This window comes from Capsicum annuum, unplaced genomic scaffold, assembly GCF_002878395.1.
Source record: "Capsicum annuum cultivar UCD-10X-F1 unplaced genomic scaffold, UCD10Xv1.1 ctg5365, whole genome shotgun sequence".
Taxonomy (NCBI): domain Eukaryota; kingdom Viridiplantae; phylum Streptophyta; class Magnoliopsida; order Solanales; family Solanaceae; genus Capsicum; species Capsicum annuum.
In genome coordinates, this window is record NW_025861769.1 from 2211 (window position 1) to 25234 (window position 23024).

The window sequence follows — 23024 nt, forward strand, 5'->3', positions numbered from 1 at the left end:
TTTGGTCATCTTCTATAATATGTGCTCCATTAATTGTAGAATTCCCCTTTGACCTTCTTTCGGCAGCTTTATTATCACCTTTAATACGAAATCAGACAATAAGATCTTTAATAGTCATGTCCTTGCGTTTATGCTTTAAGTAGTTTTTGAAGTCTTTCCACAAAGGTGGTAGCTTCTCAACTATCGCTGCTACTTGGAAAGCATCATTCAAAATTAAACCTTCTGCTAAGAGATCATGTATGATGATTTGCAACTCCTGTACTTAAGAGACAACAGATTTGCTATCTATTATTTTGAAGTCCAGGAACTGTGCAACAAGGAATTTCTTAATTCTCGCATCCTCCGTCTTATATTTTTGTTCAAGTGCCCCCTACAGTTCCTTTGATATCTTGGTTCCACTATAAACATTGTAGAGGTCATCTTGGAGACCACTCAGGATATAATTCCTGCAAAGGAAGTTCGAATGTTTCCAAGCTTCTACAATAACGAAGTGGTCTTTGTCCGAGGTTCCCTCGGGCACATCAGGAGCGTCTTCGCTAGTGAACCGTTGCAGACATAAAGTGGTGAGGTAAAAGAACATCTTTTGCTGCCACTGCTTGAAGTCAATGCCTAAAATTTTTTTGGGCTTCTCCGCCGATGTCATTGTTGGCGGAGCATTTGTGCGACTTGATATGGTAATATTAGTTGCCCCCACAGATGTTGTCGCATTCGTCATTTGACTTTCATTAGTCACATTTCCTGTCAACACAAGACAGAAAAATTTAGTATTTTCAGAATACTACTTATAAAGTTAAATAACTTTTCAACTTTTCTTCTTGTTTCTAATTAACGATGAAGTTTTTATAACTTGAAATTGTCAACCGAGTGAACTTTAACTTGTGATGAAGATTTTAAGTTTTCTAATCACTAGTTAAATTCAAGCGGAGTAGAAAGCTTAAAGCTTTAATCTCCAAAAATAAGTTATACAAATTCTGTAAAATTGATTATTTCCTTAAGATTGTTATTTCATTTGTACTTCGGGTACACAAAATCTCCATATAACAACACCAACTTCAACTTGAGTTCAAGTATAAACAAGAACACAATGAAGTATATCAAATACCCTCAACACAAGATCAAAATGACCTTTCCAACAGATGTATTTTATTTTGCAGAAATTAAGATAAAACAGAAAATAGCCAAGTCGTCCGAATTCACGGATTTTCCTTAAGGAAATAATCCCCCTCACTGTACTCGAAGTTGTGGAATTTTTTATCCCAGGATAAAATAGCTAACAGACCAACAGTAGCGGTACCTCAAACGGTTGGAATATCTTCGAACTCACAGAACATTTTGAGTGATCACACAGAATATTTTTGAGACAAGAAGAGAGTTTTTAATCTTAAAATTTCGTACTAAACCTGTGGAAGAAACCTGGTTTATATAGCCACAACATGCCTCTTCTGAAAAGAGGTAATGGTTCACTCCAAAGGTTACACCTTTGCTGTAAGTTCATGTTTGTTCATCAAAGATTGCATCTTTTCCTGAACAGTCATCTCATTTCATGAATCAGTGTGTCACTTCATTGAAGGATTACATCTTTCTGAAGCATCATTACGAATCCTTGCAACCTTCTATAGCCTCAGTTCAGAACAATGTATCATTTCTGAAGCACTAGTTCGAAAACAATGCATCAGTTCACTTGAAACAGTGCAACTGTTACTACATGTATATATAAATGGAGGTTCAAAATTGCAGATTACTGCATTTTTCCTTGGCATTCTTCGGAATTCAAATAAAGTTTGTCCAAAAAGATAGATCTCATTGATCGTTTGCCGAGTCCGAGTCCGAGTCCGAGTCCGAAGCCGAGCGAGGGACGACAACGACGGCGCGAGGCATCTTTTATTTTTTGTCTCACTTGCCATGTGGAGTAAGTGTTCTTGATTATAAACACTTTCAAGCTCTCTTCTTCCACCAAAGTGAGAGAAAGAGTAAACTTTCTAATTTGGGAGTACAATTTCCATTTTAGTGTCTCCTTCACCTCCACCATTTTATTCTCCATTTTTTTATTTACACTTCTTTCATATAGTATGAACCCAATCATCTCTGTTATCTATGTTTCCCAATAGCAGTAGTAATTTAATGATACAATGAACCCAACTTCCTAATATTGCTACTCTCAACACGCACCCAAGGTATAACCTGCTGGTCACTAGTCAATGAAATGGGTAAGGCCATTGGAAACCAGGATTAAAATCCTAGAAGAGACAGAGACAGTAGGTAATTGCTTTCGGTCTGCCTAAGTCTCAGTGGACCGTTACCTGATCAATTAGCCAAGATCTGTGCAGGCTGAGCTGAAACCATTTTTACAAAGAAAACAAGATATTGTTATTCTCTTCTTGTGGATTAAAATGCGATACACTATTTGGTCCTTTCATATTTAGCTACACCTGTCTGAAAGATTTTACATTTGTTCGTTATATATGTGGTACTGGATATTTGCTGCAAAGGTTGTGCAATGGCTAATCCTGAACTGGTACTGAAGAGGAAAAGAGATTCCAATTTCTGAATGCACCATTTATGAGGTAAAAAGATAAAAAAGCTCCTCCTAGTGTTGAAACTTTTAGATCAGCAAATTTTATTTAACTTTTTAAACAAATGCTTCAATGTATCATTTTCTTATTTGCTTTTTTTAACTGTTATCACAGCTTGTGGAGGAGTGACCAACATCAAATCGATGAAGAGGTGAATAATTTCTCGTGTAAAAGTATATTGATATATTTGAGTAAAATGATGTTTCCTGATTTTGAATGATATTGTTGAACCTTATTGAATCTTTTCTCTAATATACTGCATTTATTGCACAATTAACGATGCTTTGCTACAATTTTTTTTTTATATTTCATGTCAAAAATGAATTCTCAGCTAACTATATTTATTACCGTGGCTAAATCTTTTCATTTCATAGCAAATGAAGAAAATATTCTACTAGAATTTGTTTTTGTGACAGAAAACATGCAATATTACCCATGAAATTTTGAGTTCATAGCTAGACATATACTTGTATAATTGCCACGTATCAAGAATATGGCTAAAAAATTTCACTTCTCATAAGAAATGTAGATTTATTAAGCTATAGAACTATATATTTCATGGCTATAGGTATGGATTCTTAGCTACTACATGAAAATTTGTGGCAAAAACTTTAATTCATAGTTACAGTTGTTTTAATTCGTAACTAAATGAGTACTACTGCCATGAGACTAAACTATAAAAATAGTCATAAGAGTTTAATTTGCGTGGCAAATGAATTAAAAAATTTTGCTACAAGACAACACCGAAGATGGATACAAAATTTATTTATCGTGGCACATACTTGCTATAAGTATAGTTTTCGCAGCTGAAACTTTTTGCAATCATCGCAGCTACAACAAAACTTTCCATACCAATGAGTATAAGTCCTTAGCCACGGATCATTACAGTTTGCAGCTAACTTTTAGCCATGCCACATCTTGCTACGGATGATACGAAAAAAAACTATTAGAAAATTATATATTTAGCTATAATGAATTTTGTGGCAATATATGTCTTGTTTTGTAGAGCATTGTTATGGGGAGACTCTTGAATATTATATGGGACAAATGACTGAGTCATTTACTAGGTAAAATCTTTTAGCTTTTTGCTGTGTGGTTTGATTTTGAATTGGTAGGCAGCTGAGCAATGAGCAATGAGCATTGTTTAGTTTAGTTATTAGTATTGTTATTATTTCCCTCGTACTATATTTTTCGTCGATTTTAATAGTATCTGTTTTTTCCTATGCTTCGGTTTATGTAGTATGGTTTTGAATTGCCTTGAAATGCCTTCTTTTTATTTATTTTAGTTGAGGATGAAACCACATTGTCTTCTATTTACTGTCATATTGTTTTTGCAATCTTGGTTGAGTACTTTACTTTTAAGCTTACGGTCTATTGTAAATAGTCTTTCTACTCCACAAAGATTGGGGTAAGGTCTGCTAACATACTACCCTCCCTAAAACTCACTTGTGGGATTACACTGAGTATGCTGCTGTTGTTGTTGGTCTATTGGAAACTGGTTGTCTACCTCACAAGGTAGGTGTAAAGTCTGTGTGCATACCATCCTCCTAGACTATACTTGTGAGTTACATTAGGTTTGTTTGTTGTTGTTGGTTTGGTTTTGAATTGATTTGAGGATGATTTTTTTGTGAACTTGAGAGAATTGTTGATTTGTTGGATTTTATTGCTCTATTGTTATGGTTGTTATTGCAAATTTGGCGTTGTTGGTTATGGTTGTTGTTGCAAACGACAACAACATGTCAATGTAATTTCACAAGTGGGGTCTGGGGAGGGTGGTGTGTAGGCAGCTTACCCCTACCTTGTGAAGGTAGAGAGATTGTTTCCGATAGACCATCCGGTTAAGTGAGGCATATGAAAATCTTAAGATTCCAGATGAGGTGGTACACATAGTTCACACAGTTAGTAAGATATAATAATTTTTTTCAAATGTTGGTAAGATATGATAGTTACAACTAGTATTAGGAAATTAATAAGGTACTCCTTTTGCTTTAATTTGTTTTTCTGGTTTTGACTTGGTATGGAGTTTAAGAAAATAAAGAAACTTTTGAATCATATGGTCTTAAACTAAAGATATGTCGAATATACCAAAACACCGTTTAATCTTGTGGTCTTAACCATTCCACGTGAAAAATTAGAATCAAAGAGTTGCTGGAAAAGGGAAGGGCATTCCTTTTGCGACAGACTAAAAAGGAAAGTAAAACAATCAAATTGAAATAGAGGGGAAGTATGTGCTTTTGGATTATAGCTTGTTCTGACTTGAATGTTTATTCATGTTGTGATTGGGATATTGTATATTTATGTGAGTCTTAGTTATATTGACAAATATTCCAAGCACTGGCATCAACAAAGAAATGTGAAAAATGTTAGTGTGTAATAAAGTTGTGTATGATGGTTTAAAATTGTAACTCCCGTGGCAGTTTCAGAGTCGAGTTTTTACGGTGCCAATCTAGAATGATTCTTTAGTTTCATAGTTGAGTTTTAACAGTGCCAATCTAGAATGATTCTTTTTCTGATGGTGAAAAGTTATCAAAAGGACCAATTTAGAATGATTTGTTAAGTTTGAGTTCTATGATGATAGGGATTTGCGAGTCGTTATACTTATTAATGACTTCAAACAACAATTGCTACTACTACACTTCAGTTCCAAGACTGTCAAGGTTGGGTATATGAATCCCATTCATTTTGCTCTATTTGGTCTTGTTTCGTACTAATGGTTTTGAAGCCATACAAATATCAATATATCACAGTTTAATTGTTTGTGCCAGATGCACATTTTAGGAAAGTTTCGCAGTATTTAGAAGCTTTAAAGTAGAGTTGTTGGTTTCCATATATGAAATTAACTGCTTTTTTTCATGCTCAGTTTGAATGATTCATGAAATTTCTAACGGCAATCACTCCCAATCTCCGCAACACCCCCCTCCTCCCCCTCCTTCCCGGCCACAAAACCCTGTTGAGCAGATATGGAGAGATTAAATATATTTTTTTAGATGGTGCAAAAGGTGCAGGCGAGAGCGATATGGAATACTTCTTTGATGATTGATTTAGCCTTATTCATCAACTCCAACCTGGAGTTGCAATCTTCTCTTACGCTGGTCCAGAGGTGTATTGGGAACGAGGCTGGTGTTTCTGGAACCACTTGCTGGTCCCTTTTCAACTACAGTGCTGTCAAGATTGGTGGTTATAATAATCCCATGCAAGTCTTGTTTTACTAGTCTCATTTTCATCATATTCTTAGTTTGTTTCAGCAAAACTTCTCCTCTCATTGTTTGCTGTTATAATGGGTCATATCCTTCACGCCCTCAGAGATTTGGTGTAGAGGTAAGGACACAACATGAGAATTGTAGATTGGGTGCACATCATGAGTCGAACCCTACTGCCGACAAAGAAACCAAGTAGGAGCAGGGTATAGGGGCAAGTCCATTACCTCCCGAGTCTTGAACCTGTGGGCCAACTGTGGTTTGGGCTAGCTAACTCACATGAATTTCTGATTATAAAAAAAAAGGATCATGCTTGACCTGGCTCAGTATGTACAAGTTCTCAGAGAACTGTCATTTATCATTTGTGAACAATATGTCTTCTTTAGATGAGTTCTGTACTAAAATATATTGCCAATACAGCCGCCATATAGATTTGTCAAATTCAACCAATTTGACATTTCGCTTGGAGTATGATAAGGAAATGGGCTTCGAGCCTGACTCAATCCCAAAATCTATCTCATGAGTGAAGGATTGCCGGAGACCGTATAAGAAGACCAAGGACCCTAATGCCCACTGATGTGGCACTCAACAGAGTTAATAGACCTACTCTGTTCTTACCAAGGAACTTTGTTAATAAGCTAGGACCCTGCGGCTTAAGTTGGCTAGATTTTTGCTTTAGCATATAGTAAGGATCAAAATGGTTATAAGCAGTTAGAAATAACCATAAGTTAAGGTTACCTAGACGGAGATTGTTGGAATATGGTAACAGTCTGACTTTCATCGGGTTTTATTTGTGCACAAACTAGGCCAACTGATATTACCGTCATTGGATGTACTTACCAGTTTAGTTAATAGTTACATCTTTAAGCCCCTATCACTCCTAAAGTCCTCAATTATATGAATGAAATGCCTTCACATATGAATCATAGTGTCTTTCCTGCATGATTAAACTCTTTCTTCTCTACACTCTGAGCAGAGATATTTCATGTATTCAACAGATATATGATGAAGGTGGGGCTGTCACAACCCGAATCAGGGCCTGATCGTGACGGATATTTCAAGTCCACCGAGAACCGGAGACCACTCCTTTGCCTAGCTAAACGGAATATAACACATCTAACAGCAGCTGAAGTTCGAACATATAACAAGATAGAAAGTAATACATTCAAAGACATTTAAGAGTGGCAACATCCATACCTCATCCACAGAAATATCACAAAGCCTCTATACAAGAAAACAACCTACGTCGGGACATGCCCCTGGTCTTGACAATGACAATGTAAAGGTGAAGTCTTCAATTCTAATTTATGAAAGAAAAATCGATGGAATGATCAAGTCTTCCGGAGAACGGAAGCTCACCACTTCACCGCAATGACCTACTCTGAGATCACCTATCACTGAGCAGGAAATGTAGAAGTGCTTTCGGACCCAGCATCGCGGGGATACAACGTACAGAGATGGTTAGTGGGGTGAGCACTAGCATGTAACTCAGGGTAAAGGTAAAATAATGACAATCAAAAATTCAATTCCAAACTTACTATACATGTTCACATACATACATACATATATATAATAGATGCTGGGGTAGGGAACAAGGTTTAGCATGATAGTAAATCTTTATCCTAGACTATATATCTCAATCGTCATAAACAGGCACCCACTGGCTATATGGGTTCAGATCCCCCAGCTGAAAGGTCTCTGGTGCGTGTTAGCCGCACGAACCGAAAGTATCAAGGAACACCAGGAAATACCCTTATCCCACGTTAATCCAAGATACAATTATATATATCAATAGTGTGAACTGTGCACACTGTCATCAAGTCCAACCCACACGTCGGCAAACATGAGTTTCCAGTACAAGTCATTCAAGACCCACACCTTCACTTAGTTACATAACCCCCATTAAGCCCAATGAAAACAACTTGCATATAACCCATTCATTAACCAATGAATTATACATTAAAGCACACCACAGGTATTGTCACACCATTTATCTTGCAAACTTATAATTATGCCATTACAATTCCATTAACTTGGGGGAATGCCTCAACCCCTTTGTTCATTAAATCAAGTTAGAGGAATGACTTGAGCTCCTTTAGTTTATCAAATTAACACATAGCCAACAGGACCTTCAAAATTCATGTCCATTGTTTAATCATTTATGCAATGCAATAATATAGGTGTGTAAGTCAAACCAAGTGACAATTCCACAATTCAAAGCCATTTACATAAGTGGGTTGAGAAATACCACTGTTTGTTGACACCTAATTTTTACCCTCCACAACTAAATTTAATCATGACTTTCTTCAATATTTAATAAAATATAAAATTTATTTAATCCGGATAAATATGCTCTAAAATATTTATTTGAGTTAATTTTGTCATTTAATTGACGATTATGCATTTTCCTATTTACATATGCAAAATTGTGTAAATATTGCTACTTAAATGAATATTTTTTTTATCAAAATTGAATTTTTACTGATCAAGCTTGAAATTAATTCGAACAGATAAAGTCTTGATTTAAATATAATTTACTCTGAAAAATAATTTATTTGGATAAATATTTATTTAATTTTATTAAACCGAGAAGCTCGGAATTAAAGAAAGTATTAATTTGTATCGAATTTTAATTTAATTTAGCCAATCTATTAGATTTGACCATGATTGAAATCAAATTGGCTATAATTGCAATGCAATTGGCCAATTAACTTTCAATTTGGTTAACATTTAAATAGAATGGGCTAAATTAGAATTGAAATTATTTTTCGAATAAACCCAAATCTAATTGGGATTATATTCTAAATTACCCTAAAATAACCAAATTAACCCACTTCCCTTTAAAAATTGGGCCAACTGCCCAAGATAACCCCAACCCAATTCAAACAACAGCTACCAGCCCAAACCAGCCCAGTTTCCTTCCCTTTTACCCTTGACCCAATAACATATTAGCAGCCTACCTCAAACAATATCAGCTCGGCCCAATACAATCTTGACCCGACCCTTTGTATTTCTTCTTTAACAATCTTGCAGCAATTCAATGACACAAAAACAGCATAACATCAGCAACAAAATACGATGCACAAACAGTGATCAGTGATAACCCGAGATTTGACCCTTAACTAACCCGACAGTTTTGACCCGAAACTAGCACCAACCCGATAGACCCATCAGCAACCCGACATTTTTAACCCGATATTGACACCCTACCCTCGTTTAAATTTCAAAATTTGAAATTCATACAAAACAATTTTGAGATAGATGGTGTCCAGCTCATAAGGTGATTCCCTTAAATTTTCGAAATTACCCTTCAATCCCATTTTCCCACATCGGTTGCAGCATAAATTTGAACCTAAAATATTTCTTCTATAAAAGGGAGGACTGAGCTGAAAAATACCAAGTCTAGGAGGTGAAAAACTTTCCAGCAAAACATCATTTTTTTAGTAAAAAAATTCTCATCATGAGAAAGTCGAGGTGTTCTCGGAGTCATAGAAGTCTTTTGGTGGTGGAGGGGAGATTTCGACGACAACTCAAATCCCGTTTTGTTACTCTGAAACAGGTAACATTCTATTCCATTTAGTTTTGAGTATCTCTGCTTCGTTTCTCTATTCTGTAGTTGTTTCGATGATGTTGCTTGCTGGGAGCGACGAAGGATTAGGTGATGAAGATGGTGCTTTTAACATGTTGATTCATTGTTAGTCTTATGTTTTAGTTTTTGCTCTTTTCGTAAAAGTTCACTATTTTGATTCTCTGTTGAAAATCCTTAGCTATTTTTTTTTATATAATTTACATATAGTTATGAATATGTATGTACTCTTAATATTGCTTTGTGTTGGTAGTGTTTCTCTAAAAAGATCCTTTCTTTGTTTTGTTTTTGTCTATTCTTGAAATTCCATATTCGTTGTGTGTGAATCTTCAACTGCTAATTGCTACGCTGATATAGATGTTAGGAGTGTTGACTCCCTTATTCAAAAAGAAAAAAAAGAAAAAAAGGGTGCTAACTTGTTAATATGCGTTTGTTTGTCGAGCAATTTGTAGTGGGGTTATATTTAGAGTCATGATTTTGAAAAATCAAACTTGGAGGCAAATTGTTAATTTTGTTTTCCCACGACCTTTGTTTTATTGGTTTTCTTCAAAAATGTGATTTTATTTTTTCTTTTGTCATTTCCATTTTATCCGCAATTGAGTACTTTGTTATAGTCATTGCCGTCGTTATGCCAAGAAAGTTGTGCATATGTACATTCTTGAGTTTACAAAGGTTTTAACTTGTCTTTGTTTCCAGTCTTGTATGTTTTAAATACAATTACTGCCAGACTGTGCAATTGTATGCATACTGTTGATGAATTGATTAGGATCTTACTTTATCGATTTTTTTTAGAAGCCATGATTTGGCAAAAATGTTTAATCCTTGTATCTTGTTCATGTTCCTTCTTTTTGCATCCCTCTCACTAAGTTGTTTTCTTTCTCTTGTTCTGGTTAGTTTTACCCTCCTCGCCGTCACGATTCGATTTTATCTAAAAATGAAAAATGTTATAATTTATTTTGCCTATTAAGTATGCGATGTTTTTCGGATACTAGAGTTCAGAATTTTGGCTTTTCTTGACTCCTTCATTGTAAAGATATTATTCAAATGATGCATTTTAGTTTTCTTCAAAATCTTGCTAAACTGTGTAGGCATTTGCAATTGTTGATTTTCTTTCGCTTAGATTCTCTCTGCAGTTTTTTTTGTGTAGTGTGTTGAAAACACTTTATATAAGCTATGAAATATGGCAATTGGGTCTAGTGCATGGATACGGGGAGATTAAAGAAGAAGAAGGGGTTAAAGGCCTATCTTTGAAGCGGCAAAGGAGACTTGAAAGTCTCATTATTTTTACTTTCAGTGTTTCCTTCATTTACTTATTTTCATTCAATCAATTATTTATTTATTCATTTTGGGTCTCGAATCCAAAGTTGTAAATTTAATACAGGTGAAGCGGATTTTGTGTAAAAAAGGATCAAAAACATAGATTAGGACAGGTGAAAAATGGATCGAAAGTCCAGTTAGATTAGGACAGGTTTCGTTGATTTGAGTCCAATGGCCTAAGTCTTTTACTTCATCCTTCCTTTCCCCTTTTATGTGTTTATTTGCTTATTAGCTTGTTTAGACTTAGTTAAAATCCCTGCTAAGTCGTCCAAAGATATTTTACACAAGTCCTTTCCAAAAATATTAATCACTTTTCAACAAATCAATCTTTTAGAAGTTATTCAAAAGATGTTTTCAAATAGTCCAGATAACCGCAAGTTAGCGGACGTTTTAGGTGCCTTAAGCCTTCGTAAAACGTTAATAGAAATCGCTTACTCAGAATCTTCAAATTTTTAATGATTTATCTTTTTTGGATCGTTTAAAGTATCTTATAAAGGTTTTTTAATTTCTTTTCAAAATTAAGTGGCGACTCTTCAAAAGTCAAAATTTTCGCAAACAAAAATGGTGACTCTGCGGGGAATTTTAATTAGGTTATAACCAAATGTTTGATTTTATCTTTTTGACTTAATGTTTAAATTACATACATGTTTATATGTTTCAATTTTGTGGAATTTAATTATTGCATATCATAGCATAATCTTGCATTAATTTATTAAATTGTTTTGGGGTTTTGTTGATGTCCCGGCCCCTGTTGTTCAACTCTAAATAAAGTGTTGGAAATACGACGGTTTATTAGCACGTGAGTCATTTGATGGTTGTTTATATTTTCAAACCCAAGTCGTCCCCTTTAGAACCTGGTTCAAACCCACTCTAGACATCTGGGATAGAGAAAAATTAAAACCCTAGTTTAGGTATGAGCCTAGGATGACCCAATATTCGAGGGGGTATTGGGCCCATTAGCAAACTTACCCTGCATCTATTGATCCCGAGTCAATTACAGATGAATCATTAAGTGTTGAAGAAATATATGTTTATTTAATACAGTCCATTATCCTTTGGGGGTCAGGAGAAGGCTTTCTTTGCTTACTTCATGTAAAGATGCCTCAATCACACACCAATCGAATAAGGAATTGAAGCAAGCCAAGAAAGAAATGGATCCATTTGGATGGTTGTATTTAGAGCACAGATATACAAAAATTGCTTGATCATCAACGGATATCGCCAATGACAAGAAATGGACAAAGTTCAGAGGACGAAAGCTGATAGAAAAGCATTCAAGAACTAATATTTACTATCCCTTGTGTGGGATATTATTCTTTTTCTCATGTTATTTTTTCCCCTATCCCTAAAGATTGTATCCCTTTTTTGTAACTTTTGTAGGCATATATGTCATTTATGTATACCTATGAAGTTTTTTGAGGGATAATGGACTGGCTTTAAAAGGGCATATATTTTCTTCAAAATTCATTAGGCCTAAACCCTTGGCTCAAAAGGGTCACCCCAGTTAGGATACACGTTATTATAATGTTTTTATATGATATAACTGTCTTATGTATTTATGTGCGTTTGTTTGAATCAAAGGCACATTTATCCACTATGGTCCTATGGATCAATTTGGCTATGACATAAATAACTCTACGTGGTTACTTCTTGTCAAGTATCTTGCATTACTTATAACATATAGAAATTAATACATTTGCCTTTGAGTTATTTTACTTTATAGATAATCAAAAACTACTCCATGTTGAAACAAACCGGCAGAACATCCTTACTTCACCCGGTCAAAAGTTTTCATAAAATCTCATCCTCTGACCATCATTAAAAAATGATAGGAAGCGACGAAGAAAATGCGTTGACCATCAGGGACAATGTAATAGTGGAACAAAGTGAGATGATTGATGAACTCGCGAGAATTGGAAATGCTTCAGGAGGAGATGAATCATACTCGAGATTTAGCTAACTTGGCCTTCACTGTCAACACTCCTGCTCCAGGAGGACATGGGACTCCACTTGAGATCCCTCCCCTTAGTACGCCTATTCTCGGGGACCATCCAAATAACATATCATTCGTCTCTGCTCCTCAGCTTGTCCAAAATACCAATCGAGAAATTAACTCAGATACTTAAAATCCACAAAATCTATCCCTAGCCCTACAAAATCCATCTCCAACTCTACAAAATCCACTCTCAAATCAACAAAATCCATCTCAAAATTCACAAAACTTAGTTCCAAGTCCACAAAATCTCTCTCAGATTCCACCAAACTCTTCTCAAATTCCATAAAGCGCTATCAATTTCCAAAACTTCCTCCCTCTACTACCCAACCTTCTTTCATCCTCAAAATCAAGCTACCGTTCTAAATCCTTCTTATGTCATCATATCCTCTGACATCTATAATCACTTTCCCAATCTCGAGATAGACCATTACAAGGAGAAGGAAAAAAAGTGGAGGACCGAGTATGAAAAAAGTTTCTAGCCATGAATGAAGAGATCACGAGGATCAAGGAATCTGACGGAGCAGGTGATAATGATGCTTTGGGGTACGACGATCTCTGTGTGCACCTCGAAGTAGATCTACCAAAAGGATACAAGGTCCCTAAATTTGAAGTATTCGACGGTATTGGAAATCCAATGGACCATCTGAGAAGGTATTATGATCAAATAGTTAGGGTATGAGGAAATGAGGTGTTATTAATACGATTATTCAGTCGAAGCTTAAACGGTGAAGCCTTAGATTGGTTCACGTCTCAAGAAATGAAAAGATGGTTTAGCTGGAAGGCGTTGGCTAAAATCTTTCTCGATAGATTTGCATTTAACGTTAAGATATATCTTGATCGATACTCACTAGACCGGATCAAGCAGAAGAATGATAAGTATTTTTGAGACTATGCCTTTCATTGGAGAAAAGAAGCTGCCAAAGTACAACCTCCCATGTTTGAGGAGGAAACGGTATCGATTTTATCTCGCGCTTAGGAGGGAGAATTTTACACTAGAATGGTATTCGGTGTTAGGGAAATTTTTACAGATTTGGTAAAAATTGAGGAATCGCTAGAGAAAGGCATTCAAATGGGAAAGATTATCAAAATCCCAACATCATCTGAATCTTCTGCATTCTTAAAGAAGAAAAGAGAGGATGTGACTGTGGTCTTTACTAATTCTATGGATAAATTAAAGAAGAAATTCAAGCCAAGGAATATTCTTTCCTTACCTCCATCATCAAGTTTTCAGCTTGTATTTTACGCCCAATCCCAATACTAAGCTCCACTTTCAAATATTTTACCCCAGTATCAAGTTCCGCAGCCAAATTATCATCTCACGTTCAAGCTACTCTTCAAAAAAACCAAATAAACATCCAAGCTCCTCCAAATTATCATCAAGTACCTCTTCTGCTAATCAAAATCATTGTAACCCCTTAAGTATAAACCTCAGAAAGAAGCCTCCTAGAAAATTCACTTAATTAGCTAAAAGCCATACCCGTCTCTTCGAAAGATTGATGAAAGCTGGTTATTTATAGCCTATTCCACCACAACCTATCAATCTCAATTCCCGATTCTTTTAGGCTGATCAAGTTTGTGCTTATCATTCAGGAGCGCCTAGGCATAATATTGAAGATTGCATCAATCTGAAATACAATATCCAAGACTTGATTGACCAAAAGATCATCACTCTTTAGGCGCCGACACCAAATGTCACAGTAATCCATTGCCTAGTCACGAGGGAGCCACGGTTGGCATGACTGAAATAACAGGTGAATGGGTATCTGGCAAGACTATTACTAAGGAGGATTCACAAAATTCTAAAAAGACAGAAGGAGTGAAAAAGATAAAGAAAGTCGTGGCTGCTTTGAGTGTCTTAAGTAAGAATTTGGAAAGAATTATTGAGCCCATTATGGTCCCAGGAAAAGCATTTAAGCGTGGGATATGGTACCAGCCAGGAAAGGAAGATAATGGTCTTGGGGATGGGATAAGAAATTTGTTCAAGGGATGTAATGATATACCAGAGGATTTCCCAAAGTCTAATGGGGTGAGGAAGGTTGCACCAGGTGAGGCTTTGCAAAATTGGACTTCCACTCCGCTCATAATCCATCGCCTTTCGGGGTAGATGAAAGGGCAATTACTAGTAGTTTTAAAAATTAATAATGATCCAGAGAAGGGCCCGTGATCCACCTTTTTATGTATCAAACTTTCATTTCGTGTTTTACATCTTTCAAAAAGGCATGGTCCTGTATTTGCGCTGGTCATGAGCCATAGATTTTATTTATTTTTCAAAAGGCCTCCCTTTATTTAAGAAGTTATTTTATATATGATTATATCATTATATTTTATTATCTTGTTATCATCTAGCATGGTGTATTTTGGAAGCAATAATTTAAAAACTTGCCAATGTTATGTTATGAAAAGGGTTAGACGAACAAAGCGAAGGGAATGATGATGAATAGAAGAAGGTGATGAGGAACAATTAGAGGAAGATATAGAGAAATCTAAAAATCGAGAGACACCCAGCCTGGAGGAGCCCTAATCGTACCTGAGATGGATAGTTAAGAGTGGACTAAACTAATCAATTCCGATGCGGTAAAGAGATACTATATTTGAAGGATGTTTTAGTTTTGTTTCCTTGATTTATATCTAATCGCTTTTATGGTAGTATTTGATTTATGATGTATAATTGTCTAGAATTCCTTTTCCCTTTCATGTACGAACTATGTTTGACCTGAATTCCCAAGAAAGGGATACGTAGGTGGCCTATGTTGGCTTCGGTCAACTCCTTAGGAAAATTTATCCTTTCCTTTCTTGTACGAACTATGTTTGACCTGAATTCCCTAGAAAGGGATACGTAGGCGGCCTATGTCGTCTTCGGTCAACCCCTTAGGAAAATTATCCTTTTCTTTTATGTACGAACTACATTTGACCTGAATTCTCAAGAATGAGATACGTAGGTGGCCTATGTCAACTTTGGTCAACCCCTTAGGAAAATTTATCCTTTCTTATCATGTATGAACTACGTGATGACCTGAATTACCAAAAAAGAATTACGTAGGTGGCCTATGTTGCCTTTGGTCAACCCATTAGATTTTTTATATATCCTTAGCGTAGTCCTGAACTATGTTTGACCTGATTCCTTCTTCAACAGGATACGTAGGTACCCCAATGGCTCGATCATGTAATCCCAAGAAATGAAAACTGGGGCAGAATTTTTGAGCTGAAATCTCAAAAATTCACAAGAGGAAGATCATCATCCAACAAAGAGAATGAAGACCAACAAAGATTTTGGATCCTCTCGAGTTGATATCATATCAAACAACTTTAAACTAGGGCGGAAAATTTTGAGGAAGGCCTCAAAATTTTCACCAAACACTGAAATATATTTCAAATTCCCCAACGCTAGAGGTCAAAGTCAAACTTTTGAAGTCTTCGGCTGCGACAAAGTCTAGGTAGACTCAATCTCCGGCTATGACAGAACTGTTTGAAGAACCCTCCAACAATGATGATGAGTTTTGGAATTCTTCCATCGGATATAGTCAAAACAAAGAGGAAGATGTTCGTTGAGCTAGTACATGACATGATTGACAGAGATTTTCTAATACTTTTATAGAATTTTTTGAAACTAGTTTCTAAAAATTAAGACTACTTTCAAAAATCTAAGCAAATCTTTTGCTTAGTGATCGCCTAGGCGTCTATTGAAATGAGGTGTCAGGGTGGAAGTTCCAACATGACGGATTACCCAAAAGGTGGCGAAGGGAAATCAGGGATCGAAGGAGGTCAACACGGAGTTGTTTCATTCAAAACTAATCATTTTTCTGTGGATGCAGGGATACGAGCACAAAATCGAAATCTTTTTCAAAATATCCCCAAGCGAGTTGCGAGCCACACCATAGCATATAATGCTCAAGAATGGTATTTTTGGGTAGCCCAAAAAATGGATTTAATACCTATTTATCAAGGAACTTTTGAATTGTCTATCTTATTTCTTGAGACTATGAAGGACAAACAAAGGCGCTTTATCTTCTTTATAAATATTGTATTTAGAATTTTCCTAAAAATAGTTGCTAGCTAAAGCGACTTTATGTCTACTAAATATTTACCTTGAGGGAAAGTACATTCAAGGAAGTCGACACAATAAATACAACAATCAAAAGGATCACTCAATAGGAGGAAAAAGAGTAGAAAGTCATCCTCAATATTCGTCTTGGAGTGAAGCAAACGGTATTTGAGTAATCCTCAAACTAGGACTTTACCCCATTTACTTCCATCCGATGGATTTGCTATTTAATTATATCTTCAACAAAAAATGATTAATAGCGGAATAAGTCATTCATAACAGGATGCTCAGTATTTGTCATTAAACTGTCATAAAGCTTGACTGTGGTCACCAGTGAGAGCGACATTGTGTTTACTAACTGTCTACCTTGAGTACAGGTACATGTAGGAAGCAAAATGCAGACAAATGAATTCAGGTGAAACTATTTTCAAATTACTGAAAGAACCATTTTATATCATCTCATTTGCCGAGAGGGCCATTTCATGTCATTGCCAAGAGGGTCATTTCATATCATTGTCAAGAGGGCCATTTCATACCATCGCCAAGAGGGCTATCTAATGTATGTGGACATGCAAGACACAAATGCTGGTTTCAAGGATATCATCAGCAATCAATATCTATTGACATGCGAGACACAAATAATGGTGTCAAAGATATCATCAGAAATCAATATCTTTTGGCATGCGAGAGACAAATATTGGCATCGAGGATATCATCAGCATCTAATATTTATTGACACGCGAGACAAATGCTAGCGTGGAGGATATCATCAGTATATAATATCTATTAACATGCAAGATAACATACGTTGGCATCGAGGGTATCTCATTATTTTATGAATCGACATCTGAATGCATAAAAACACATGATTAAAAGGATGTTTTTAAGTCTCTATCTGAAAGCGAACGACATATGAGACTTCCTAGAAATTAACAATCCTAGGGTTATCTATAAGTCATATTATTTAAAATAGGATAGTGTGCAAGATTTCCTATAAGTTGATAGTCCATATGTCATCCGTAAGATGCAATGACATCCTAAATAGATAGTGTGCAAGTTACCCTAAGATCGATAGTTTAAAGGTCATCCATAAATCACAACTTTACCGGAGAATATGGGAGTTTATCGAAATGATACATCCAAGGGTTCTCTATAAGCTGTGTCATATCCAGGATTGATTATGTGCAGAATTACCCAAGGACTAGCAATTTGATAGATATCTATAAGTCATATTGTATCCAAGGTCGAATGATGTGCAAGAATACCTCAGAGCTAACGATTGGAGGGATATCTGTAAGCCATCTCTTATCCAAGATTGGATAATGTACAGGATCACCTAGAAGCTAGCAATTCAAGGCATATCCATAAGTCACCTCGTATCCAACATCAAATGATGAACAATACTATCCAAGGATTAATAATTCAAGGAGAATCTATAAGTTGTATCAATACAAAAGATGTACAAGACTTACCCGATGTTATATGCAAAGAATCATTGTCTGAAATTGGAGAGGTTATCATTCCACATACAACCAGCATTATAGTTTACCAAAAGGTTTTCGCATCAGCATAAGATTACACAATTGCGGGGGCCGTTTTTCATAAAGTATTGTCGATGTCCGAATGGGCCACCCCACTGTGAAGACATATTCAATGGACAAACGAGATAGTTACACAAAAACCAAGAGATTTATTGTGTCTGTTATTGCAAGTTATTTCCTTCAAAATAGGTACATGAGGGGATAACTTCAGGCAATAACCCACGTGGAGATATGGTAAAAGACTATATACCTCTTTCGTGAATTATGTTTAGCACTACACTTTTTGTTTGAAATATTATCGAGAACATTTGAGAGGATAAAAATATCAAATCAAAACCACAAGTGCGAACGACTCCAGATAGGACACAACACAACGTGGAACTCTTTCTTAGCAGCAAAACGAGACGTAGTCTAGAGAGGGATGACAAACTCCCTCGATGCGAGCTAAAGGATGATCACCACCACCATCTAACCACATCCCTATTAGAAGGCATGTGGGTATTTTGGGATATTCTAGTTTCAGCTTCATGTTCAGGATATTTCTAAACTCATACCGAGGTAACCTTCTCTTTCTTCCAAATTTGAGTGATAGTACACCTAGAGTTTTGGAAATTATGTCAAAGTAAGTTCTTGCCTATGGATGTGAAAGATCCCACATTCATGGTTAAGAGTTTACAAGCCTCTTTTTCATGACTCGAACAACTTGTCACTCATCTTGATACAAAGATCATCTTAAATTAAAGACTATTTTTCTATCGATTGAGTCAAACTACAAGCAATCTGATTCCCTGAGTCTCGGGGATATATAGGCTGGGCCCTATTATGAAAACTCGACTATATTCCAACCTCCCCTCATATCTCTTTATTCACCTATATTTTGATTTCACCAAAAACTCTAAAACCGAGATAGCTTGTGAATTTTTTAAAAATCATGCTTTAGGAACTATAAGTGGCCTGAATTCTCATGTAACCTAAGATATGTAGGAAACCTGATACTGAGGTCTGACCATAACTCTATGAAACTCGTGCGAAAGCCAACCTCTTTCAGATTCGAATATGTGGTCGGAAAAAAATTAGGAACATCAACCTCCCTTTGCCCCGGGTTACTTGCATCTACCCTAACCAAAGGGAGGGATAATTGTTGACACCTAATTTTTGACCTCTACGACTAAATTTAATCATAAGTTTCTTTAATGTTTAATAAAATTAAAATATTTATTTCATACGGATAAATGAGCTCTAAAATATTTATTTGGGTTAATTTTATCATTTAATGAATGATTACGCATTTTCGTATTTACATATGTGAACTTGTGTAAATTTATCTACTTAAATGAATATTTTTATCAAAATTGAATTTTTACTGATCAAGCTTGAAATTAATTCGAACGGATAAAGTCTTGATTTAAATATAATTTAATCTCAAAAATAATTTATTTGGATAAATATTTATTTAATTTTATTAAATCGAGGATCTCGAGATTAAAGAAAGTATTAATTTATATTGAATTTTAGTTTAATTTAGCCAATCTATTGGATTTGACCATGATTAGCATCAAATTGGCTATAATTGTAATGCAATTGGCCAATTAACTTTCAATTTGATTAAAATTTAAATAGATTGGGCTAAATTAGAATTGAAATAATTTTTCAAATACCCCCAAATTATTGGGGTTATTTTCTAAATAACACCAAAATAACCAAATTAACCCACTTCCCTTTAAAAATTAGGCCAACTACCCAAGATAACCCCAGCCCAATTCAAACAACAGCTACCAGCCCAAACCAGCCCAACTTTCTTCTTTTTTCCCCTTGACCCAATAACATATTAGCAGCCCACCTCAAACAATATCAGCTTGGCCCAATATAATCTTGACCCGACAACAATTCAACGACACAAAAATAGCATAATAGCAACAACAAAATAAGAAGCACAAACAACGACACAAAAATAGCATAACAGCAACAACAAAATAAGAAGCACAAACAACGGTCAATGATAACTCGGGATTTGACCTGAAACCAACCTGACAGTTTTGACCTGAAACTAGCACCGACCCAACCTAACCATCAGTAACCCAATATTTTAAACTTGATATTGACACTCCACCCTCATTTGAATATAAAAATTTGAAATTCATACAAAACAGTTTTGAGATAGACGGTGTCCAGCTCGTAAGGTGATTCCCTTTCCAAAATTTTCAAAATTACCCTTCAATCCCCTTTTCCTACGTTGGTTGGAGCATAAATTTGAACCCAAAAAGTTTCTTTTATATACGGGAGGATTGATCTAAAAAATACCAAGTCTAGGAGGTGAAAAAATTCCCAGTAAAACATCATTTCTTTAGTAAAAAAATTTTCATCGTGAGAAAGTCAACGTGTTCTCGAAGTCGTAGAAGTATTTTGATGGTGGTGACAAGATTCCGAAGACAACTTGAATCCATTTAGTTCCGAGTATCTCTACTTTGTCTCGCTATTTTGTAATCATTTCTATGATGTTTCTTGCTTGGAGCTGTTTACTGTAGTCATCCTCAAAGGACATAGGATTATGTGATGAAGATGGTGCTTTTAACATGATGCGTTGTTAGTCTTATGTTTTAATTTTTGCTATTTTTTTTGTAAAAGTTCACTGTTTTGATTCTCTGTTGGAAATCCTGAACTACTTTTTTTTAAAAATAATTTACATATAGTTATGAATATGTATGTAGTCTTAATATTGCTTTGTGTTGGTAGTGTTTCTCTAAAAAGGTCCTTTTTTATTTTGTTTTTGTCTATTCTTGAAATTCCGCATTCGTTATGTGTGAATCTTCAGCTGCTAATTGCTATACTGATATAGATGTTAGGAATGTTGACTCCCTTATTCAAAAAAAAAAAGAAAAAAATGGGTGCTGACTTTTTAATATGCGTTTGTTTGTCGAGCAATTTGTAGTGAGGTCATATTTAGAGTCATGATTTTGAAATATTAAACTTGGAGGGAAATTGTTAATTTCGTTTTCCCAGGCCCCTTGTTTTATTGGTTTTCTTCAAAAATGTGATTTTGGTTTTTCTTTTGTCGTTCCCATTTTAGCCGCAATTGAGTACTTTGTTGTAGTCGTTGCCGTCGTTATGCCAAGAAAGTTGTGCATATGTACATTCTTGAGTTTACAAAGGTGTTAACTTGTCTTTGTTTTTAGTATTGTATGTTTTAAATACAATTACTGCCAGAATGTGCAATTGTATGCATACTGTTGATGAATTGATTAGGAGCATACTTTATAGGTTTTTTTTGAAGCCATGATTCAGCAAAAATGTTTCACCCTTGTTGACCATCCTTATATGTTGTTCATGTTCCATCTTTCTACATCTCTCTCACAAAGTTATTTTCTTTCTCTCCTTTGGTTAGTTTTACCTTCCTCACCGTTTCGATTCGATTTTGTCTAAAAATGAAAAATGTTATAATTTATTTTACCTATTAAGCATGCAATGTTTTTGGGATTCTAAAGTTTAGAATTTTGGATTTTGCTTGACTCCCACATTATGAATATATTATTCAAATGATGCATTTTAATTTTCTTCAAAGTCTGGCTAAACTGTGTAGGCATTTGGAATGGTTGATTTTCTTTCGTTTAGATTCTACCTGCAGTTTTTTTTGTATAGTTTGTTGAAAACACTTTATAGAAGCTATTAAATATGACAATTGGGCCTAGTGAACGAATAAGATCCTATGCAGATAGTAATTTTCATTCTTTGCGTAAGGCATAAGATTCTTGATAGCATCAATTATTTGTTCTTTGAGCCATGTTCCATGAATTTTCTTTACATCGGTCTGGTGAATACATTTGAAAATTGAAGTTATTCTTACACATCTTCTTTATGTGTCATTAAATTTGAGTTTATCTTTGCATTCATATACTTGGGAATTTAGATGTTTGCTCATGTTGTTTCCATGTATGCCATCTAATATGAATTTACCGTTGTTAAAACTAGCTTTGATATATTTTATTGCCTACTATTAAGAAAGACATGATATTTTAGCATTCTTAAATATTAGTTAGAACATGTATTAATTACCTTATTTTTCTTTCCTTTTCTTTTATATGTGGATAAATACGAGTCTAAACGGATTCTATTCCCATTGTTTCATTATCAATGTGGGCCATTAAGACCCATCCCTTATGAGTCAATTTCAAAGGATCTAAGGAGACAATCTCATAGTGCATGGATACGGGGAGATGAAAGAAGAAGAAGGGGTTAAAGGCCTATCTTTGAAGCGGCAAAGGAGACTTGAAAGTCTCATTTTTTTTACTTTCATTGTTGGCTTCATTTATTTATTTTCATTCAATCAGTTATTTATTTATTCATTTTGGTCATCGAAATCAAAGTTATAAATTTAATACAGATAAAACAGATTTTGGGCCAAAAAGGCTCGAAAACATAGATTAGGACAGGTGAAAGATGGGTCGAAAGCCCAATTAGATTAGGACAGGTTTCGTTGATTTGGGCCCAATGACCTAAGTATTTTACTTCCTCTCCTCTTTCCCCTTTATATGTTTATTTGCTTATTAGCTTGTTTAGACTTAGTTGAAATCCCCGCTAAGTTGTCCAAATCTATTTTATACAAGTCTTTTCCAAAAAAATCAATCACTTTTTAACAAATCAATCTTTTTGAAGTTAGGTGCCTTAAACCTTCCTAAAACATTAATAGAAATCGCTTACTCAGAATCTTCATATTTTAAATGATTTTTTTATTTTGGATCGTTTAAAGTATCTTATAAAGTTTTCTTAATTCCTTT

At 35.2% G+C, this 23024-nt stretch overlaps 2 long non-coding RNA genes and 1 pseudogene across 3 annotated transcripts; all 3 read left to right on the forward strand.

Moving 5' to 3' along the window:
- The first annotated feature begins 1976 nt into the window (after nucleotides 1–1976).
- LOC124893089 lies at nucleotides 1977–2809 on the forward strand. Its single transcript, XR_007050548.1, has 2 exons — nucleotides 1977–2564; nucleotides 2688–2809. It is a non-coding gene; the product is annotated as an uncharacterized LOC124893089 (long non-coding RNA).
- Nucleotides 2810–3563: 754 nt separating this feature from the next.
- The window catches only part of LOC107846557, a 39403-nt pseudogene continuing 19942 nt past the window's right edge, over nucleotides 3564–23024 (forward strand).
- On the forward strand, nucleotides 8530–12176 carry LOC124893088. 2 transcript variants are annotated; one of them, XR_007050547.1, is made up of 2 exons: nucleotides 8530–9329; nucleotides 11718–12176. It is a non-coding gene; the product is annotated as an uncharacterized LOC124893088 (long non-coding RNA). The 2 variants fall into 2 exon arrangements; XR_007050546.1 differs by having other exon boundaries at nucleotides 11740–12176.